Source organism: Apis florea, unplaced genomic scaffold (assembly GCF_048593485.1).
Source record: "Apis florea isolate Af1SG1 unplaced genomic scaffold, ASM4859348v1 contig_32_pilon, whole genome shotgun sequence".
NCBI lineage: Eukaryota > Metazoa > Arthropoda > Insecta > Hymenoptera > Apidae > Apis > Apis florea.
In genome coordinates, this window is record NW_028256733.1 from 612,520 (window position 1) to 636,477 (window position 23,958).

The window sequence follows — 23,958 nt, forward strand, 5'->3', positions numbered from 1 at the left end:
CAGAAGTCAAAAAAAAAAAAAAGAAGAAGGAAAAGAAAATATAACCAACTAATTAAATATCTAGAATAATAGATAACTACAAAACTAGGACAAAAAATTCCACAATGAGAGGAAAAAAAAAAAAAAAAAAAGAAAGTGAAAGAATCGACGATTAAATATTTTCGTTTACTGGAAAAAGCGTATTTGAATGTCGGTGATAATTTAGATATTTATCACATTAAAATTTCGAATCCTCGCCGACATCATTTTTCTTCCCGTCGTTTTCATTTCTTGCCAAATATACCGCGACAATCTAGTTTTTTTTTTCTCTTTCTTCTTTTTCGTATTTTTTTTTTTTTTTTTTAAAGCAACGTGTCACGCGTCAATCGAGCGAATGGAACGATCGAACGATTTATATATCGATGTCCGATTTTTCTAGGAACGCTATTTCTGTTTTTTCCATCCAACATCCTGTATTCTTTGTATTCTCAATTAGCGCGACGCTTAACGAGCCTCGGCTCGTTAGCCGGCCGATTCGTTGATAAAATACACGTTACAATTCAACCAGCTAGACGTCCGTTTTAATTACTTCTTCTCATAAATCACCTGTATTTTTTTCGACCTGTCAAGTAAGAGTTGTTTAAACGATGGAATTACCCTCCGTGGAATTACTTTGTGTGCCCATTGTTGTGTATAGCGTTCTTTCTCATCGGTGTAAAAATGTATAGAATTATGGTAATTAACACGCGCGAGCCGTTGATTTTTTTTTTTTTTTTCTCAATGCAATTTAAGCAAATGGCAATCTTTTTTGTTCCTTCTTCGCTCGTTGTTTCAAGAGTCCCGATTAATTGTTGACACAACGACAATATTATATCCGAACGAAAATTCTAAATCTAATTTAATCGTCGGCGTATAGATTCTCATCCTAGACACAAAAAAAAAAAAGAAAGAAAGGAACGGAAAGAAAGAGCTTGGAAGTTTAGATAATGGAATATATCATCGAATTTTACGAACGATTATTTATTCTCAATTATTTAAACGTACCGGAACGCGTGCGGAAACTCGACCGAATCCATGATCCGGCCAGATCCAGCCATCGAGATCCCCTCGCACCTCCTTCCACGCCACTTTTTTCTCTCAAAGACGCTGCCTTCACAGCGCGGTGGATCTCGCGTGTTCGAGCAAACCCTTTCACTTGTAGTACACGAATCACTCCACAAAAACTCACGTGCTTTGCAACAACAACATCTGATCGAAATCTGAAGTAGGAACGAAGGAAGAAAATTTGGATGGAAGATTTGCATCAACCGATTATTAACCAAATGAAAATGGAAAATCAAGACGAAATTCGAATTCACGCACGCTCGAAACACGTGGGCGGAGGTAGGTTTCTTCGTAAGGAAACGAAGAAGGAAGTTGGAAGCGAGGGTGCGTGCACGAAGCTCGGTGGATGGCGGAATATCGTCAACGGTGAGCGAAGGACGATACCACAGCTAGTCTCCACCCTGTCTAGACAAAATCAATGCGACCTCAACCTCCTGCATCCCCTCCAGCATCCCTTAGACCGTTCAACGTCCCCACGTGCGTGCCTAGCTGGGTGGCTGGCTGGTTGGCTGGCCGCGTCCCTTCTCCCTTTCGAACTTCCTCTTCATGTCGAGTTTCATTACCGGAAGCAGTCTGCTGCTCCACACTATGGAGTGTGTGCTAAGTTCACCGACCATGGATACAAGTTCCTACTTCTCTCCTCCCTTTGTTCCTCTTCTTCTTCTTCTTGTACTTACACGCACCTCTTCTTTCGAGGGTCTTCTCGTTTCTTTGCTCTTTCTTTGGACGATGATTTTTTTTTTTTATTCCAGCAATGCGGATAGCAAAATTTGTACATAACAATTTTGTACTTCCAATCGATAGAAAAGATCGAATCGAATCGAATTCTTCGAAAAAAATTAGAAGAAACGCTTGTATATACATTATTCGAACCATTTTACGCTCCATTTTGTCCAATCGTATCGAAAGACCGACAGTTTTCCAGAAAGAGCGAGACACCATTGCGAATGCATTAATCGGAAAAATTGACGAGCCATGGATCCCCCCTCGAATGAAATAAAAGGATTAATCTCGACCGACAGAATCGTCCAGGATTAATTGCTCGTTCTGCCGGTAAAACGTTGGCCAGAAACTTCCATCGACAGAGGAGGACAGGGAAGCGGTGGACCCGTTTCCGGTAAGCGATCCTCTCTCTCTCTCTCTCTCTCTGGAACGAATACATTACCGAATGTTTGATATCGTTTCTATTTTTCAACTTTTCTCTCCTTCCCTCCCCCTCCTCTCTCTCTCTCTCGAGGCGTAAAAATACAGTCGGCCGGTTTTATGACCGTGTGTACGCTCGTTGGACACGTTTGAAATTGATGATTTTGGGGGATTTATTGTCCGCTATTTGACGAATCGTGTTGATTGCTTTCTCGATCGTGATATTTCTTTTCTTTCTTTTTTTTTTTTGTCAAAGTTTGCGTTTTTTTGATGCTCGTGCGTGGACATATGCAGGATTTTAATGGAGCGTTCGTTCGTTTGTTTACTCGTCAATTACACAGGATAATTACACGAAGATTCGTGATTTCTTTTTTTTCTTTTCTTTTTCTCGTTTAATCTATTTTCGCTCGGAGAGAATCGTTGTTTTTGTTTTTCAAGTTAAGGGATTATCTTTTCGATAATTTATCGCAGAAATGAGAAAGGATTTAAACAAGGGAATTAAAAATAATTACGATAATTGCGCGACAATTATATCTTTTAAAAAACGTGTAATCGCGTGTATGGTAATTGAAGCTGTCTTGGAAATTCCGATATATCCGCATTGAAAGATAATCGAGAAAAATTGTTTGAAAATTTCCAGTAATCAGAAGCCGGTTTCTGTATAACAATAATTCACGAGAAATTAATTAAGATACACAAACAACGAAATTAACACGTGGATCGAGGATATTATATAAATCCACAATTTACAATTACCCGTAACATTTGAACGGACAATTATGAACAAATACGAGAATACAACAAATCTTAATACACACTTAAATTCCCCCATTTCTTCGCAAATATTGCGCATAATATCGTGCAACAACATACGAATGCATGCGACCTAACCTAAAAAGAATTCGGAAACGAACGAGGAAAACACGACTTGTAAGATTGATCGAATCCATCCTAGCAGGAAATTGTCATCGACTCGAGCGTTGTTCGTTTATTCCTCTCCATCACAAGTGGACTAACCTAACCTAGAAATACTTCTCCTCCTCCTCCTCCTCCCTCCCCCCCCTAGATCCGTCTTCGAAAAGTTGGCGGATCGACCGAGGATGTTGGGAAGACTTCTTCTTCTCTCGCATCGTCCAGGGAGGCGGCATTGATATTATGGAAGGCAGCGACGTTGATCGATCGATATTCGTCGGATCGAGAGGAGACGATTCTTCGTAACGTATCGTCGCGGAGGAATCGTCGGATCGTCGGAGAGTTTAACCGTTGGGAAACGCCATCGGGGAAATCTTCCTTCCCGCCCTTTCCGCGTAGAGAGCATTATTGGCGCGCGATTCTCGATATTATTATTGCACGAGCCCCGCTCTAGGGATTTTTCTTCGTTCGTTGCACGTGTTTGCACCATTATTTCCCCTGTAATTTCTCTTTTTGCGCGTGTGCGTGCTTGTTGAAATACTTCTATTCGAGAATAGAAAGGTGTTCTTTTGTCTGCAATTGTCTGGAATTCATCTCTATAAATTTAATTGTATATCATGTATATATATATATATTGGTAATTGTAATGTTAAAGAAAAAAAAAAGATTGAAATTAATATATATATATATATATGTAATAAGAGTGGTAATAATCTTAAAATTGTAAGATCGTGTTCTATTTACGAAGTGATATATCGTGCCATTAATTTTTTGAATGGGTTATGGGTCTCGAGAGAAAGATTGATTTCCTGCGGAAAGGGAAGGGAAATTTTGAAAGGAGTTCCTTCGCGGGTCTGGCAATGATTCCAGATTTGATGCTTTATCCCCGTGGCGTGTTTATACCGCGATAAAGAGCGGCTTGCTTTTGGATATTTGGGGCGCACAAATCAAGCCATAATGATCTGCGAAGTCGAACTTGAACGCAGAAGGCAGAAGACTTCCTCGAGAGAGTCGTTATTTCGGTCAAGGAACAGTATGCTCCTTTCCATAAGTTTGAACGTGCTGGATGGTCGGCTACAGGTGTCTATAAATTTAAGGGGCGATTCTTCGAGCTAAAATGAGACGAGAATATCCCTAGTTGCGGCTTATCCATCCCGTAATTTAACTTAAAAACTCGATTACGATTCGTATTGAAAATAGGAAAACTTTAAACCGCTATATCTTCGAAGATAATGACTTCCGGTTAATAAATCAGCGATCGTTAGAAGCGCAGAAGTTTGTACTTTAAAACGCATTTTCATTTATCCTGATACGACTTCCGGTTCCCGAGATATCGTCGTGTAAAGAAGTGGTTAATTTTTAATCGTGTTAAAAGTTACTATTAAAAATTAAGAAAACTTCGAACCGCTGTAACTCCGAAGATAGTGATTTCCGGTCAACGAATAAAAGATCGTTAGAAGCGCAAAAGTTTGCATTTTAAAACGCATTTTCATTTATTTTAATACGACTTCCGGTTCCGGAGATTTCGTCGTGTAAAGAAAAAGGTAATTTTTAAACATATACCGTCTTCGTTCTTATCGGTTACTCGGATCTTTCGCTCGCACTTTGTCTTATCGACTTATCCCAAACTTCAGACTAGTGACAGACGCAATTTCAAGAAGCGTATGCATTTCTAGGAAAAAATGTAAGTCACTAGAACTCGTTCATAATTTTTGCATCGTTTTGACGAAGACTTTAAATCCTTGTATCTCGGCAATCGATTGAAATATCGAGATGAAACAAAAAAGGAATTTCAATGGCGTACTTTCCTCTACTTTTTGGGTAAGTTTTGATGAATAAAATTTTTAGTTTTATTATATAAAAAATTCTTTTGTAACTACGTGATTATAACGATGTAAAACATATAACGATATTACATATTTAAATATATGTAAAATCTACGATCTTGCGTTTGCAATCTTTATAGTTTAAAATGTTAAAAATCAGAAAGAATTATACGAATTATGTAAAATTATAAACATAAGAGGGATAATGCAGTGTATTCTTCGAAGAATATACTGATTTCGGAATATACGAAAATCGCGCGAGTAAAGTTTGAATCAGGATATCATTTTCCCTATCGTGAAATACCGTTTTGTTCTCTTATAATTACGCTTAAATACTTTCAGGATAGTTATGTCCTTGCCGTTGAAAATTGAATTTCAAAAGAGGCTGATTCCGTTTTCTCCCTAAAAATTGTTACGAACTTCAACTAAATGGTATTACCATACCAGAAGTACAAAAATTTTAATTATTCCCTCCCGATCGAATTTTATCGCAAAAATGCATAATTCATTATACGTAAAATTCAGAATTTCCACGGTATTATATATTTCAAAATATTTAATCTTATTTTTACGCGATCGCTATTAAAATGGATGGTTTGTAATTAAACGTATCGTGAATTGTGGGAATATCGGTGTATTTTTTAAAATATTTTACATTTTTTTTTATTATGCAAAAGTGAACACGTTTATTTTTGTTTTAAATATTTTATTAATTTAATAAAAATACCATCTTTTGTCATTTTATTACTACAAAAATACACAAAATTATTGCCCTATCTTTTATTATAATATATATATCACCCATTATTCTTTCATATTCACGATATCCCACTAAAATTAATTTTCCCTTCTTTCTCGGTAAATGACACAACATAGATTCGATCGGAAATGGTCACATCCTGTCTCAACAAACAACATTATCAATCCACTACGCCAAAAGCGATTAATTATCGTTCATAATGAAACGAGGAGTGGCTAGACGCGTGTAACATGCTTCATTGTACAACACTTACTACGATAAAATGACTGGAACCATTCTAAAGCGTTTCAAATTCCCGCGCAAGACATTGGGTAATTACCGACCGCGCATAGACAATAGGGAATTTAAAGTCGTTGCGCAAAAGTAACTAGACTTGTCGGTATGCATCAGTCTCCGTTATGCAATCGTATCGCGGGTTCCTTTTCCATCCTTGCGCTATTCTCACTCGCTTTAATCGCTAAAATTTTAATTATCCTTGCGAAACCGAGTTATGCATGATCGTATCATCAACGTCTCGTGATGTAATCGAAATATAGGTTATGTACGTGTCGTCGAACGATAAGAAGGACGAAATGGGAAAGACACGTTTATGGAACGATTCGAGAGAAAGTTTTATAATAAGTTTGCAACGGAGAGAATGGATTTCTTGGATGATATTTCTATAATTGTTTTGGCACGATTTTACATCTGGTGAACAACAAAATAGAATTTGAATGTTTTTTGAAATAAAATGAGGGGATAAATAATTCGCTTGGAAAATATACTCGACGGAAGAATAGATAAAAATAGGAAATTTTGAAGACTTTTTTTAAATTTCCAAAATCTATCTAAAGATTCATATTTGCAATTGAGAAATACAAAGAAAATTAGTCTCAAAAAACAGTCCAAGAATCGAGATCCTCAAATTGAATTTCTGAGAGTCAAGAGTGCCGCACAGCAGACAGATCCATGCGATTAAGTTCCCAAAGATCCAATTTAACTTCGAGGCTGTGGAAATTTATTTTGTTCCCCAGGAATTATGAAGGCGAATCTTTCGATAGATCTTCGAAAAATCTTGGTCGCTGGCTTGATCCGTTCGTCGGTTCGTCGTTTAATTTAAGTAAAAATAATTCCGCCCATTCACCTGCGACCTCGCCGTGCATCTAACTATCTAACTTCTTAATTAGTGCACGGAATAGCGTTCGGCTGGTGGATCGGCTCGCTTCACTCGGTTACATAAATTTCTTGGAATATTTTGGAGTAGAATTTCCTACGATAGTCTAAATTGTCCGCGTATTCCGTGAGATCGGAATATAATCAAGAGTTCGAGACGAAATGTTCTCGAATCGCTTTTAATTTGTGGACTAGATTCGAGACTGGGGGAAAAAATTTTTTTGGATTATTGGAACGAAATACTTGTAATACAGATCATTTTCCATTATTCTTCGTTTATCCGTTTTTGCACGAGGCTCGTCCAGATCACAACACGAATCTCAATTGTAATATCAATTCTGAGATGATAATTTTATTTTTTTTTTCTCTCTCCATTTTTCACCAACAAAATCTTAATTCTAATTAAATTTTTCTAAGTGAATTTTATTAAGCGTATATAATAATTTCTTGATATTATTGACTGTAAAATTTTCTGACCTGGAAAAATTCTACTTTCTAAATTTTTCAAATTTAATCGAACGTGTCAACCGTGTAAGTAATTCATCGAATTCGAATTGGAACTGATTGAAATTTTCTCTCACAAACTCAGATTCTCCACGAAACTTGCACGAAACATCTTATCATTAATCTCTCTCCTAATTTTCTTCCCAGTGTCCAGCGCAAATCTTGCTCGAATCGAGGAAAAGAAAAATGGAAATTTTCGAGCGAGCAAAGGCCAACATCCACCCCCAACAGCTCAACCCTGCTCCCACCCCCGAAGAAGGGATCAAGAGGGCAAACGTCGGCGCATCCCTGTTATGCAAGCAGACGTTATACCCAGAGATCGATCTTACAAACCCTCTCCCCCCAATTGCAGACAATACACAACCCCTTTCTCCCTTCCCCCTCGACCTTTCTTCCTCGAATGGAGGGAAACTGCCCCCTCCTATCACCAGGAACGATGTAATTTATCCCTCGTATTTGATGAAACCTCGTTTAAAACCTTTTTAAACGAGGTTTAAATCATTCGAAATGCGCGATTTCCCGCCCGACTACTCCTCCTCCTCCTCTCTCTCTCTCTCTCTCTCTCTCTCTCTCTCTCTCCGCCGACGGCGTTATCAGCAGTAGTCGGTTTAATCGTCGACCACTTTTTCCTTTCCCGCCATTGTCTTCTTCGTTGCATCGAACGACGGATCCACCGCGTTCGTTTCGTGTTTTTTGTTAATTTCTTCTCCTTTCTTTCTCTCTTTCTTTCGATTCGAAGGGGCGAGGAATGTAACCTTTTTCGAAGTTTCGTGTCGAATTGATTTTATTTAAGTCGATTTGATTTTTTTTATATTGTCTGGATTATTTACTTTTTCGAAATTTACATTTGTTTGCATATGTACGGAATAATTGTGGAAGGGTTGTAATTTTTCTTTTTTTTTTTTCAAGTAAAATTCAAGGAAAAGGTTAGAAGAAGGGGAGATTCGAAAAAAGAGATTGGGAGATACCGTTGAAAGCCCCCCCCTTTCGAGTCCTTGGATTATTTACCGAATATACAAAACGCACCTCTTTATCCCTGAGTGAGGATTGTTTACGATCGGAAGTTGTTGGCTTGAAGCGGATAAATCGAAGAACTCTGGTGAAAATCGATCGAGAGATTTTAATTAATTAATTAATTTCGAATCCGTGAATAAAGTTTTTCTATCCCGTCGATCAGTCTTCCCTTCGTTCGAATATTCTTTGCAGAAAAAAAAAAAAAGAGAAAGAGAAAAATTTTTATTTCCTCTCTCTCTCTCTCTCTGATCCTTAAAACACTTAGAGAATTAAATTTAATAAAACCTGAAATTATATTTCATTATATTACATTTCAGGCTCAAAAATTATTCGAAATCACCACTTTGAATAATTTAAAATAATGTGCGCGACAATAAGATGGCGTAAATCTTGGCTGGAAAAATTCGAAGAAGAATTGGACGACGACGTGGATCAACACGAGAGGATTTCGCGAAAGAAAGAGAAGAGAAGAGAAGAGAAGAGAAGAAAAAAAAGAAATTCGGCATCGTGCCCACGAAGGAAATTGCAGTGTCACGTTTTGCAAAAATGCCACGCCGTGGAACCTGTTCCCCTGGATTAGTTCCAGATTCGGTGAATATTAAATTGTCGGAGAGCGAAAACTTCGTTCCATTCACTTTTGTAATCCATAGAGATTCGAGTGCAAATTCGATGAAAGGAAGATAAAGAAGAGAGAGAGAGAGAGAGAGAGAGAGAAAAAGAGAGAAGAATCTTTCTCTTGGAATAATAATATTATTAGTAAAACTCATCCATTCGAATTAACTCTATCGTTCTATAACAACCAACACGAGATTCTTTCCCGTATTTATCCAATCGTGGCTTCTGTATCAGAAATAATAATAATTCGAAGTATTTTGTGAAGCGTCGTTAAAGTATAAATGTAGAAATTAACCATGTAATTTGATATCAAAGATGTTCGATAATTTTCTGCAACATTCTCAAAGGAACGCGCATTGTTTCCAAATATGTGAATATCATCGCGGAGGGAGATAATTAAAAATTAATTTCGACGAGAGAGAGAGAGAGAGAGAAGAAAATATCGATCGAAACCTTTCATTTCTCTCCTCTCGAATAATAGAACTCATCGAATGGAATTAACACTAATTAACGCAATGTCGGAGCGGATGTTAAAAGATCTTCCGTGTTCCGATTGTCCGAGGAAATCGTAAAGGTAGCAGGTGGAACCGTGGTGGAAATTGAAGCGCGACGTTTAATAATAATAATTCCAGCGCCAGGCGCCTTTAATCTGGATTGGTTCCAACTTCTTCGAATATTAAGCCGCGCGAATAAAACAACGAAATCACCTTTCACTCGCGCGAACTTCTCCACTCCATTCTCCTCATTTCTTCCATTCTCTCTTTCTCCACTCCCTCCTCCCTCCTTCCCCCGCCCCTTCTTTTCTTCTCGGTTTCTGCGAGAAACTCTCATGCGCGACTCCGTGCGTTAAGAGAGATTAAAATTTCCCTGTACCGACTCCTGTTTCGTTCACTTCTTTTGATCTCAATCAGTTTTGTCGATGTTGATGAAAAATTTTGAAGAAACACACTTCTTCTTTCGATTTTTTCGATCAGAGTTCGATCAATCATGCGAATTCTCGTTTGTTTTATTCTGATGATGATCGGATCATAATGATAAAGCAATATAATCGTTTTATAAATATCGATATTATTTTAATTAATTTCCATGAGTTTTGGGCGTGATCACCGGAAGGGTGAGAATTTTTCAGAAATTAATTATGATATTCCCTTTCTCGTGGATAATTTCATAATTTAAAAAAAAAAAAAAAAAAAGAAATATTCACAATTTCATGAATATGATAATCCGTCTCGTGCAACTCGTTGTCTGAAAATCATGGGTGAACGTTTGTAAACCAATTATCAAACGTGTGGAAAGGAAAATTAAATTTATATAAATTAATGGGGCAGAGATAAACAGAGAATGATGTTAACGAGAGAAACAGTTAATCAATCTCCTGTCACGCTTTTTCCACCCGAAAGTTTAGAAGCGAGCATTGAACTTGCAACGAAGGATCGCTCGGAGCTGGTCCATAATTGGGTCTCGAGAAACCTGTTTTCTCCTTTAGTCTCCACTCGACGCCCCAAGAATCCGTACTATTACTCTTGAAACCGGGTTTTCCTCCTCCCGCCTCCTCCAACAATCTTGTGTTCCCTCCTATTTCCACTCAAATATAAATTCCATCCGCGATGCCGCGGTTTCCTCGGCTTCGATTCAATTTTTTTTTTTTTTTATCGCGAGTCGACGAGGATTACCGTTATTGCCGCGCTCTTCGATTATTTGGGTTAATTGGCTGGATCGATTCGAGAATCGAACCCGGGAATTTAGGATTATCGGCTGAGTTGGAAATTATCGAGCGAGTTGGAAAAATCGAAAAAAGGAAATGAATGGATGAATGGATCATTCTAAGATTTCTTAAGATTTATTCAATATTTTTCGACTGTGATATAAATTTTAATCTTTATGGTTATATTGGCGTATTGGGTCAAGAGGTAGGCAGACCCAGTTCGATATTTAATGAGTTACGGTTGGAAAAAATAGCAGTTGGAAAAAATTTTGAAATATTCTTTGAATATCGTGGGATTCTTGGATAATGAAATCGAATAGAGAAACATTGATTTTTTTTTTTTTAAATTATTCAATTTTATATTATACAACTGTAATATAAATTTAATCTTTGATTATTGTATACTGAGTCAAGAGATAGATCCAGTTCCATATAATTTAATGAGCTGCAGTTCGAATAATAGAAGCGGAAATAAATCCTAACAGTTGGAAAAAATTTCGAATTATTGCAAAAATTGATATAGGCAGATAAATCATTGAATTGTAAATTTAATGAATCTTCGAATTTTGAAATTTTTTCGATCTTCGATATATAAATTTAATTTTTGATGATGATATCGAACAAAATTTTCGAATTTTATTGCAGAATATTTCTTTTTTAACGATTTTTAAATTCTAAAAATTTGTTCAGATAATTGTGATAATAACGGAGTTAATTAATTTTGACAATACCGATGATTTTTAAAAAGTATTTAATCATCTTCGAGTTAGATGGGTCAAAAAAGCCCCGTTGCGGACATTAATATCGGCAGCGGTAATTAGACGTGATTAATTAATCATCGTTATCAGTGACGCTGTGAGAGAATAGCAGGAAGAATTGCCAATCGATTAATTGATTCGTTTCCGATACTCAATCCTTTAATATCTCGTAATTAAAGACACGAATGTCATAAATTGTTATTCGCGGTACTTTACGTTCACGCACTTCTCGCTAATTAATTTCCTTCACGTTGTTCTATAATGTATAATCCAATATCGGAATTTTGGAAAGTCTAAAAGCGATCGAAAATTGCTCGGAATTAAAATCAGGCTGTGATAATCGATAACAGCACGAAACACACGATAGCTCGTTTTTTTTTTTACTATTAATAAAAGATTAAAAATTCATGATTCATTATGATTCAAAAGTAAGAGAGACAAAATATATGGTCGGTATAATTTTCGATATAAATCACGATAAAATAAAAAAATTTTAAAAACGATAAAATAAAAAGATTTTTTTTTTTTTATTTATAATTATGTGAATACCGCAAGGGGGACCGACGTGTTCCAGGAACCTGAAACAAGGTTCTTGGACACGCTTTCGTGAGTCCTTTGGGTGGTGGCGTACCCACGGACCTGAGGCTAAACAAAGATCGATTCTTTTAAATATATTTTTTAAGGAAAAAATAAGATTACGTGAAATATGAAAAAATAAAATTATTAATATGTATTTGATATACGGAAATATTTGAAAATCTCGAAGAATTGATATGTATGAATTAAATGTATATTATAAAAAGTTAACCTAACCTAACTTATCAATACAACTGAATAAAACACTCTCTTCAGGATATCGTATCGAATTTTCTTTACGATAAAAATAGTTACAACGAAATTTAATATAATCTAATTCAATCAATATTATTAAATAAAAGACGTTCTTCGGAATTGCATCATATTCACTTTACTTTACGAAAATAATCGCAACGAAGAATTAATGATCGAGATTGATGAAAAAATGATTAATGAAGATTAATGAGTTCGTTCTCACGACCGATCGTGCAAACAAGTTTCATGGTCAGACACAGTGCAACAATTTCGAAAATAGTAATACCTCAAACGAGATCTATTCGGTCTCGTTACTGACTTTACCACCAACGAGGCTTTGAGGTGGACGCGTAAACGCTTTCAGAAATTAGAGCCATTATGAACTCAGAATTCCATACTACGCAATATATAAATGTTATTAGACACTAAATGTCAAGAGCAATGCTAACATTTACGAAGCTTTCGGCTTGATCTTTAATCAACGTGATCCATTCGATCATTTCTACATTTTCCGGTATAGAGATTACAAAAACAAACAATATTGTCTCGTGAAAATTTCTAGACGTTCGATGATAACCTCTTAATCTTTACGCGTTTCGAAATTTTATTATAGCAAAATTTTTATCAGAATTTTTATTTTTATTTTTATTTTTTTTTCAAAAATTGTTTAAGATAATTAATCTAAATGATAAGATTTTTAAATATTTATACTACATATTTTATAATAAAGCTGATACTAAATACCTTGTTTTTGTAATATATTGTTATATACATAAAAATGTTGATCAAGTTTCCGAATATCTACGTCCAAAACTTTGAACACAATGTCTTCTTATTTACCGTACATAACGTAAAAACTGTGCAGCATCCAAATCCCGATAATGAAGACAGCGCAGTGCATCCAACACGAAACTTCCTTAAAAAACCTCTCTTTTCCTAAAACACTGTTACCACCATCGAGTTTGCCAACACGTCTCCACCAGACAAACTGTTAACACTCGTCACAGCAATCTTAATGGCCTGGCTTCTACCAATTACCCTTGTTCCTGTTTCACAGTTGTTTTATTCTCGCGAAACGAGACAGTGTTCGGCCGAGCATTCGGAGACAAACGGCCACCACCGAGAAAATAAGAGATACAGAAAAGCTCAGAGAAAGAGAGAAGACATAGAAAAAGATATAGATAGAGGCAGAGAGGGAAACAAAAAGAGACACGAAGACAGAGAAAGAGAAAGATATAGAAAAAGATACAGATAGAGGGAAAGAGGCAGATAGAAAAGTGTGTGAGAGAGAGAAAGACAAAAAATAGAGATGGCGAGAGAAAGAATCGTGAAACACGGAATTGCGGCCGGCGAAAAGATTTAATTGCGAGGAAACAGAGTAAGTGGAGTGTGCTAAAAGGCTTCCGAAGTGCGCGTAACTACGTTAAACAAGCGGGAATCTGCACGCAGAACGGGACGATGTTCGTTTTATTCCCGTCATAAACCGGCCCCAAACATAAAAACCTCCGCGCTACGCCGGGAACAATGGCCGACCGGAAACGAACGACCGGTCCGAACTGACTGGCTCTCTGTTCTTTTTACGATGTATCGTCGATGCTTTCGATCTATTTAATTCTTTCGAGATATCGTTCTCGAGAAAAGAATAGCCTATGGTATATAAAAAATCGTTTGGATCAATCGATTGTTTAACTTTTTTGTCTTGTGATCGAATATTAATCGATATATTTTAATCGAAGACTTTATTTTAAATAAAATTGTTTTATTATAATATATAATTAATGCAAATTTGAAATGATTTATTCTTGAATGTTTTTCTTTGTCCTATGATAAAGTAACAAAACTGTTTTACCGATCTAATATGGCTGATATAAGTTTGCAATGATCGATTGTTGAATTCTTTGTTTTGTGTAAAATTTAAATCTATATAAAACATGATATAAAATATCCAATACTAAAGAACATGTGACCACTTAAGAGTGAAACAGATTATTTCGATTTCATTTTTCATCATAGTTGTGTTTATTAAAAGTTTAATTTACATCGCTATATCTATAAACCAATAAAATAATAGAGTTTATCGTCTATGAACTACGATTCGAGTCTAATCGAAGTTCCAAGAGGATCTTTCTTTAAGAATTAAGATTAGATAAGTAGATTGAGAAGACGAGAACGGAATATCCAGACTAACGAGGAAATCATTTCGTGGCCTGATCAATTTGGAGGAGTTCCACCTGAACGACAATTGAGTTATCTGTTGGCGAGCTAAAGAGAAGGCTATATGAGTTTCAATTGGATCGATAGTGTTGCCGAGCATGCGATTCGATGGATTGCCGTATCTAAAGTTATAATCAATTGACGTCCATTCAAGGAGATATGTTCATTGCATCGATTTTCATAAGTTTGAATATAATCAAATCCAGAATAATATATCTGGGATTTTATAACTTCTACCTTTCATAGATATTTGATATTTATTTATGTTTCTAAAATGTTTCTAAAATCCATAATGATTTATGGATGAAAATTGTCAAAATGATTAACGATAAGATAAGCTATAGTTGGAAATATTAAATCTTCGATTCAATAAAATCGAGAAGAGGGGTTTGATTTCCTGATCGACATATGGAAATGTAGATATGATGAAGTGGAACAAATTGAAAAGCAGGAAATTAATATTAGTTTGAAATACTCAAGTGAACAAGTGTCGCCTCGTTGCCACGATATGATAATTAATGACAGAATTTAGTTACTGGAATTAGAGGTGTTCAAACCATCTAGAACACTTTAATTACATTCTAATTTAGACAGAAGTCTCTTTCCATCCCATTTCGCAAGATTAATGCTAATAACAAATAACATCCTGTGAATTGAATTAAAGAAGAGGATAGTAATAAGATAAAGGTAAAATTTAATATTGAAATAAATCAATAATTATATCAAGATATGTGAATTATATGTACAATATATTGAATCTGTTTTGAAGATTTTCCGAAAAGATTATAAAATTTTTTTTAAATTTTTATAATAACATTTAATATTATTATAGATTATTGTCAAGTGATCTTTGGAAATAAAATAAATTTATAATATGTTTTCAAGCATTGAGTATTAAAGAAACTAAAAATTCTAATTGGAGGTAATTGTAACTATTATATTTCTGTTCAAAAATATTCTGTTCTTTATGATTGTATGTAAGTTTTGTCGACAAAAACTTCTATTATAATATTTAATAATATTTTCAAAAATTATTCGTTTTATTTCAGCTCATCTCCATGAAGAATTCCGTGCTCAATTCGATATATTGCATTAGGTATAATTTTTCGAAAGGGATTAACGAGGAAATAGCCTAATCGCTTAACCAACCGACGATTAATGGGCTCGTATTAAATCAGCTCATTTATAGCGGACTGTGTGTAGCTAATTTCGCTAAATGCATCACCTGTCCGTGGTGCAAATGTGTTCCTAACTTGGTCGAGTTGGAACCGAAAACGATTATTAAACTCTTCGCCATCGATTCATTTATAAATACGAGGCATATGTTTGTGAGAAATTAGAACGTAATTAATGTCATCTAGAATCGTGATTACATTTGAATCGAGCCATTTCCACAGCTGTTAAATAAAATAGCTGAAAAAAATATAATTTCATCGAGTTAGAATATTTCGTGCTACGAATCGAACATTGGAAATGACGAAGAGCTCAAAATTCAGTAATTTTTATTTTTGATAATTTATTGGTTAGATTTTTTTCTTGTAAAAATAAGCTTTGGAAATCTAAGTAGATGTTTGTGCATTTATAGAAAATTTAAATATGCAAAAAATACAAAAATGTAAAAAATGTATAAAATGTAAAAAAAAAGAAAAAAAAACAAAAAAATACAGAAAGCTAAATGCGAAACATTTTAAGAAGGAATTGATAAAAGTTTTTCTGCAACTTTTTTAACGTTAAATAATCCTCTTTAGTAGGAAGTTTGTAGCTGTCGCGATATTCTATGAGCGAAATGGGAAAGCTGTTAATTTAAGAGGCTGATTTGATTTGCAAATCAACGACAAGACGGTGTCGCGATTATCTATGGGAAAGGAATGATTTAAGTGGGTGGCTTAATTTAAAAGTTGATTGCAGCGTGATAAGAAAGAATCTGTTATAAAAATAAAGATTCCTGCTATTCGTCGAATTTAAAAAAAATTATAATTAACATAGCTACGAATTTATCATTAAAAATTGAAAAGAATTTTTTAAAAAATCGTTTTATTAACTTTTTAAAGATTCAGAATAATATCTAATAGTATAATAACATTTAAATTTGAAAAAAATTGAGAAAACTTAAATTATTTCTTTGGTATTAACTTTTTGCCATTGTGAATATTTATTTAAATCGTTTTAAATCATCGGTAAAGCAGGAAATAAATTTGCCCGACCTCGATTAACAGCCGGTACCGATTTGAGGTTAGTTACCGTGTTATTAATACGTAGCGATCGCTTATTAGAAAGTTCAGTCTTTTCACTTGGTAAAAAAGGCGAAACAAGACTGCGTATCGAACTCTATTTTCGTACAATATGTGCGCTACATCCTGAAACCCGGTCACGTTCCGCCGAGTGCATTTCATTTAAATTCTCTCCCATTGAGATATTTCGACTGGAAATGAAGACGAAAGAGAAGAATCTTGTACCAATCGAGTAAAGTTTAAAATATTCTTCCTATCTGTTACAAGAGATATATTTATTATTGTTTTCATTTAATCATATTTATTATTTTGAAAGAAAAATTTATCTCGAAAGGATTAAATTCACGTATGATTAATAGAAAATACATAGACGAAATCCCGTATTTCCCGTGTGTATGTGCACATGTATTGATAAATGCGTACGTACACAAACAAGTATATACGCATACGCAGAAGCCGCAAACGGTAAATAGACAAACACACGTAGATTGAAACGCGTAAATACACACAACGTATGAGAGAGCAAGCAGAGCACTATTATGAAATCGAGCGAACATAATATTGATAAATTATAGATTTCCATTTCCAAATAATAAATAAATCGATTTGAATTATGTTGTAAAAAAAATTACAGATGTCTCAACGGTGTAAAAATATTTTGGAAAATGTTTCAAACATGTAAAAATTCAGGTTACATCACGTTTTTCCATCAACAACATCAACGAATTATATTTTGTTCATTTTAAAATTTTTTAAATAAGGTTAAATCTCCGGAAATTCAAGCTACGTATTACAAGAGGAAGTGTAAACGAAATTTCGAAAAATTACGCAAATGTCTCGCACTTGAAATGCCTGGCTTTTTATTATTTTTTTTTTTTCCCTTTCTTTCGCAATGAGTGTCGCGTCAAATTTCGCCGAGCATTTTTCTCTGACATTTGCAATATTTGCAATATCATGCAATGCACGCGTGAAATATCTTTTTCGAAGATAGAATGAAGATTGCGACAATGATAACTTTGTGCAAAAAGTGAATTCCGAAACGAGACGACAGATTAACGAAACTTTGATTTTGATGTCACACGTGGAAAAGATAGTTTGTATACTGTAATTAATTGAAATATTGTAATTTTTTATTTTTTGATTTATATCAATTGAAAAATTACTAATCATTCCATTCTTTTATCTTTTTTCAGATTAATTAAAAAATGTTTTAAGAATGTACCTTCAATTCTTATTTAATATATTTTCTGTAATATTAGTTATTCTCTCCAGCATATGTTCTATTCTTTCTCATCGTCAGACATTTCCTCGATGACGGTGAAGCCTCATTTCCATCCACGTGGTCGTTAAATTACACCGTCGAGGAGAAATATCCGAAGATGTCGTTGGCTGTCCCGGCGCAGTATTAGGGCGTCGATCATAATGATAGATTGCCAGTGAAAAAAGACTCGAGACGGTGTATTTTATCCGACTCTGGCCCGACACCTTTGCTCGTTTGTCTTTTCGCGCATTAACCATCGACGACGACCCTTCGAGGCACCTGTTTCCGCCGGCAAACTCCGTTCTTGACACACTGTCTATTGTAACAGACAGCTCACTTACGATTTATTATATCTATTTCTAAATCTGAATTTTTCCTTATGAAGGAATGTGTTATATATATATATATATGTATATTGTAATTTTCCAACATTGAGCGATTTATATTGCACGTCAACTATATTGCGTAGCTGTCTTCTATCTTGTAGAGATAGAAAGTATAAAAATTTCCAATCCAGGGAAACGATTAAGATGATATATCTGACGTACGGAATGTCTACAAATCGTCGTAGAAAGTGGACTACACGCGACGCGGTTAGAAATCTCTTTGGAATTTCTCCATCGCTGTCTCGGGTGCAAAAACGGATCACTCTCTAAAAACTTCTCTTTTCGATGAGAACAGTTTTCTCGGGATATTAAATTTATCTCTAAAAATTATATGGACGAAACGAAATCTTACTTCTGAGAAAGAAATAAAGATTGTTTATAAGTCTGTCATAGTATAGATGTATAGTACGGCCGATAATAGATTATAACATTTTGACATTCTGATATTTTTAATTTTTTTTATTTAAATAATCAACATACTGTGTAAATTATCTATTTATAGAAAGAATAACGTTTATGTTGACGGATGGTAATAAAACAATTTTGATAAAATAATAGAATAATATAAATTACTAGATAACGAAAAATAACTAGCAATGAAACTAGATAAAATAATTTCAATCGTAAATGATAAGAATAATTAAGCAAAGTATCTAGAAATGAATAGAGACGACAATAAGAATTTTAATCACGGATATCAAGAGTAAACAGGCAAAAGTAACTATATGTAATAAAACTAGAACAAGTCGTCATAATACCAAACGTCTCAGTACCCGTCCATCCAAGTAATATCTCGAATGTTTCATTTCTCTCGGAACGATAATAAAGAGTGGTAGTAATCTCGCGGAGGAGGCTCGCGATACTCGACTTCATTCATCGATTCTAACGTATATACGTACACAATTTTCCCCTTCCTATACCATTTCGTTGCCTCCTTGTGGCACGAATTCGACAAACACGAAGACATACAGCCTCGCCAGACATCCGAACAATTTCCTTTTCTTCTTCGAGCGTGGCGCCGCCTTTGTAGCCCTGGAGAATGCTGTGACACCATTGCCACATTTCGAAGATTTTTCGCTAATCTGCATTTCAATCTCCAAGATAATGCACATGGGATTTCGATTCGAAGCATATCCTTTCTTTTCTTGTCTCTTTTTCAACGTATATACCGAATTAATAAACAATTATTACACATCTAATTTTGATCTTTAATGAAATATTTTCCAGTTAAAGATTGAAAAACTATTAATCAGAACGAAATTCGAACGTGTAAGAAGAGCAGAACAGTGAAATCGAAGATCCAAGTGAAACAAATTTTTCCATGATGTGTTAACCAAATTAATACGACTTCCTCAAGAATTTTTCTCGAATATTCGTCAAACATCTCGCGCTAATATCAATTGAAATCCCCAGACAGCGTTCGAATACATTTCCACGAGAAGAAGATATTTTCAAGCCATCGTTTTCATCTAAAGAATTAAAGACGATGTTTTCAACGTATCAGAAGAGTATCTTTCACGCAACGTTCCTCTCTCCCTTCTTCTGTGTATCTTAGTGCACTAGAGCATGCATGCACAGTGATATTAAGATGGTAGCGCAATTAACGAAAAACGAGTCTCTGGTTTGGAAGAGATATATCTCGATATCTCGATATTTTAATTTTCCAGATAGACCATTTCTGTGCTTTGAATTCACTCTCGGTGGCGACAAAATGATTTTCAGTATTTCTGAAATAAATTCAACGATACGTGTTTTAAAGAAAAATCATATGGTTGCAAAAAATTAAGATAGCTTAATGGGCAAAAGTATCGAGAAAAATTACAAAAATCAATATTTTTATGTTTAAGAAACCTTTTCATTCTCTGTGCAATCATTTTTTTATTCAAATGCTTTTAGCAAAATTAATATTAACTTCAAGCATAATTATAGTATCTTAACTTTCGTCTTGTGCATAACATTTTTGAATAAATTTTATAAATTGGTTTTAGTTGCATACACTGGATTAATTTCAAGAAACATAGAAAATAGATGTGTTATTTTGTCACAGACTATATATATTCACGTACAATCTTTGGTTTCTTATCGGTGGTTCACGTGTATAATTTTTCAAATATTCTTCTGCACGTGAGTATAAATATCTGATTTTCTTTTTCTCTCTCTTTTTTTTTTTTTTTCGTTCTTGCAACAGCTTTTCTATAAAAGCATCCAATATCACAAGCAGTCCTTTATAATTAAAGTTTTTCAGTAATACCCAGGGAATTACTGAATTCAGCGATGGTGGAAACGTTTGTTTGCTGTTAAATCCTTTGGAATAGGAATAATTCAAGCTGAAGCACTCTCGAGGAAAAAAGAGCTGTGAATTTGGAGAGAATGTAACATGACACACGGTGGAAGAGAAGTATTATCTTCTGGTATATCATAATAACGTGCAATTTGTAAAATAAATTAACGAATTCTCTTTTAAGTATTTGTAATTATTTATTTATAGGAAAAGAATGAAAGAGAGATTTAAAAATCTCTAGTTTTAGATTCATTAATTATTATTGATTTAATTCTTGGTTGGATTGGATTGTCGAAGAGGAAAAATTCTGAAATTTTGATTTAATCATTTGATTCGGCTGGCTTAACCGAACTTAAAGGTAAACGATAACGAAAATTGGACAAGTTTGGACGATAAAGGTTTATCTCCTGATCGACTTATCCCAGTCTAATTACGATAACGAAAATTAGGTAAGTTTAGACGCTATATCTATATGGATTACTCTAGATCCAATCGCATCTAAAATCAAACGTACAAATTACTCAAAAATTTTAAGAAACAAACTCTCCATAGACAAACTTGAAACGCGATTTCCAAATTGAATTTTGAAAAATTCTCGAAGATTTCTAATCTGGTTTTTCATTCCAGCCTGGACGATCGAAACTCTCGGCCTCTCGAACCCTTTTATTCAAAAACGCTTTTCGCCAAATAACAGAATAAGAGCGGAGAGGAAAGATTACCGAAGCGGATAAAAATCGAGGAGAGGATAGATTCTTGCATGGCGACGACGATGCAAGAGGGTCGCTCGTCGTCTCGTTTTTCCACCGAGAGTTTGACCACTTGGGAATCGAATCCTCGCGCGACCTCCACTTTCCCTTATCCCCGTTTGACACGTTAAAGAGCCGAGGGGATGGAAAATCGTTGGATTTATCGCCGTCTTCTCCGTTGGATAACTAAAATCCAAGCAGATATAAAATGTGAAACAATTTGATACGACACATTTTGATACCAATCTCGCGTTTAAATCATGTTTATTATTAAATTTCGAAACGAGGGTGGATATTGCAAGATTTATGCGGAATAAAGCGACAAGAGAACCGGAACGTTTGTTAAAAGAGATATTCGATCGCCTCGCCTTTCTGACTCTTTCAAACGTCCCTTGTGGAGTTTCAAGAGTGCGCACTAATCAACAGAGAAACAATGGGCAGAGAATTTGGGGTTTTGTGAACGTGAATGGGCAAGCTGATGAACTCTCGAGCTTGCACGAGGATGATCCGCGATAATTGTGCGACCATCTTGGCACACTCTTGACCTTGACTGTACAGAAAAATCGATCTCAACAATTCTAAAACATTATATATATAAGTTATTGAAAAATTTATTTTTAAAACTTCTTGAGAAATATTTGATAATTGGTTATAATTTGATTTTAGGTGGAAGATAAGAAACGATGTTCGCCGAACAATGGACAGAAACGTGGGACACGTATCAACTTTGGAAACGGCTTAATTGGTCGGAGGAACGAATCCCAGTATCGACCAGATTTTATCGGTTTATTCCTCGAGAATCGTCGATCCAGAATCCTGTGAACCGAGAGTAAAAAGTATCTTCCACGATATCGACGCCCTCTCTCACGATGGCAGGAGATTGGATTTAATTGGCTTGGCTTGCCGGCCAGATGACCCGTAATAAATCGTAGAAAATAACAGTCGAACGAGCAACGATAGCTGGAACTTGGAAACCATTCGATGAAACGTTTTTTTTTTTTTTTTTTTTTTTTAAAAGAAATTTCCTTCGCGCGTTGGAACATGTGTTGCAAATACGAGACTCGATACGTCGCGACTGGAAAAGCAGAAGTATTTTCCAGAAGTATTTCCCCCTCGCTTCTTCTAAATTTTTTTCTTTTTTTTTTTTGCACGACGAAACTTCAGTTCGCGCAGAATTAAGCAAAATCGAATTCGAAAATTTCGTTTCTCGTTAAAATTTCTTTGCCAATAATGTAAAACGGATAGCCTTCACAGGCAATGAAATTAAACAGCTTGTAGCAGTATCGTCTTTTCAAACTCGAGCAACGACATTTATGTATATTCCAACCCAATAATTTCACGCTTTTCAAACGTTTCTAACTCGCTATTCCATGTTCCAGTCACGTTCACAGTTCTCGAATGCATCCCGAATGCGTTCTCGCTGTAAATCAAATCCAGAGGTGTCTGTCTCTCCTCCTACTCCAATATGGATACACCGGATCGTCGAGGCTCGCACGAGTATCCGTTTTCTGAAACGATATATGCGTGTAATGTCGCGCAACGACTGCTCAAAAAGCGCACTTTCACTCGTGCCGATTCAATGACTGGTGCGAGTACACCAATCGAGTCCTTGTAATGAATATCAGGTCTCGTGCTAATGCGATGACATATGTCAAACGATATTTCTATTTAACGTGGATCGTATTTGTATTTCGAACGAATCAAATCGAGTGTACATGCGTTGTAATCGATATTTTGGGAGTGTATAAGTTGATAAAGTATATATGCGGATAATGTTTGGATCGTTTGGAAACTCGTGACAGTTACACATATCGTTTAAGGGCGTGAATTGAGTTGAGAATTTAATTAGGGAATGAAGTTAGAGGATATATATGATGTCACAGGGGACTTTTATTCTCGCCTGAGAGAATGGCGCGGTTTTGCTTGGCATTGTATTCTTGTAAAAAGCTTTGTAAATTTCTGGTGTGTAAATTGTTCTCAAAGAGTCGTCGCGCGACAATTGTCTACGAAGTATTCAGTGAAATGTCAACCTTCGACGACGCGTAGGTGTTTATTTATAGAATGATTGATTTCATTCCACGAAGATCGATCGGATTTTATGTATGAAGGACGGAATCTTGACAAATTGGTTTATCTCCTCCTTGGCGCGAAGGTGGCTCCTCTTTCTAGTAGTCGAACTAATCTCCAACGATTTTTATGCATTAGAAAAATCCAGATTGATGGTGGCGAGTCATTCGAATTTTTCGTTATATTATACACGCTATAACTCAAATTTATTTTCAATATCGATAACATTTTTCCCTAAATTTTTTACAATTTTAATATTATTTGTATTTAAATTTCTGTAATTTTTTTTTTAATCTATCATTTAATTGCAAGATTATTATTTTATGCTAGAAAGAATTTTTTTAAATTTTCATTTTTTCTTATAAACGTTTATTTTTATCAGAAAATTTAGAATTCGAAAGAAACGAATCTTAATTGTTTTAGAAGATTTGAACTCCGGTCAAATTTGATATACGAAACCTGGAGTCTA

The 23,958-nt window shown here is 35.0% G+C and overlaps 1 protein-coding gene and 1 long non-coding RNA gene across 11 annotated transcripts in view; one reads left to right on the top strand and one right to left on the bottom strand.

The window, feature by feature from the left end:
* The window catches only part of Btk29A (tyrosine-protein kinase Btk29A), a 141,515-nt gene that overhangs the window by 6,686 nt on the left and 110,871 nt on the right, over positions 1–23,958 (bottom strand). The window contains exon 1 of one of the 10 annotated variants that reach the window (XM_012492472.3): positions 1,024–3,164. The exons of the other annotated variants lie outside the window; for them this stretch is intronic. The gene's annotated coding sequence lies outside the window, so the exon portion shown is untranslated. Of the gene's footprint in view, positions 1–1,023; positions 3,165–23,958 lie in introns of those variants that run through there. 10 annotated transcript variants of the gene reach the window in all.
* On the top strand, positions 11,535–16,208 carry LOC147657098 (uncharacterized). Its single transcript, XR_015293125.1, has 3 exons — positions 11,535–15,204; positions 15,350–15,439; positions 15,567–16,208. It is a non-coding gene; the product is annotated as an uncharacterized LOC147657098 (long non-coding RNA).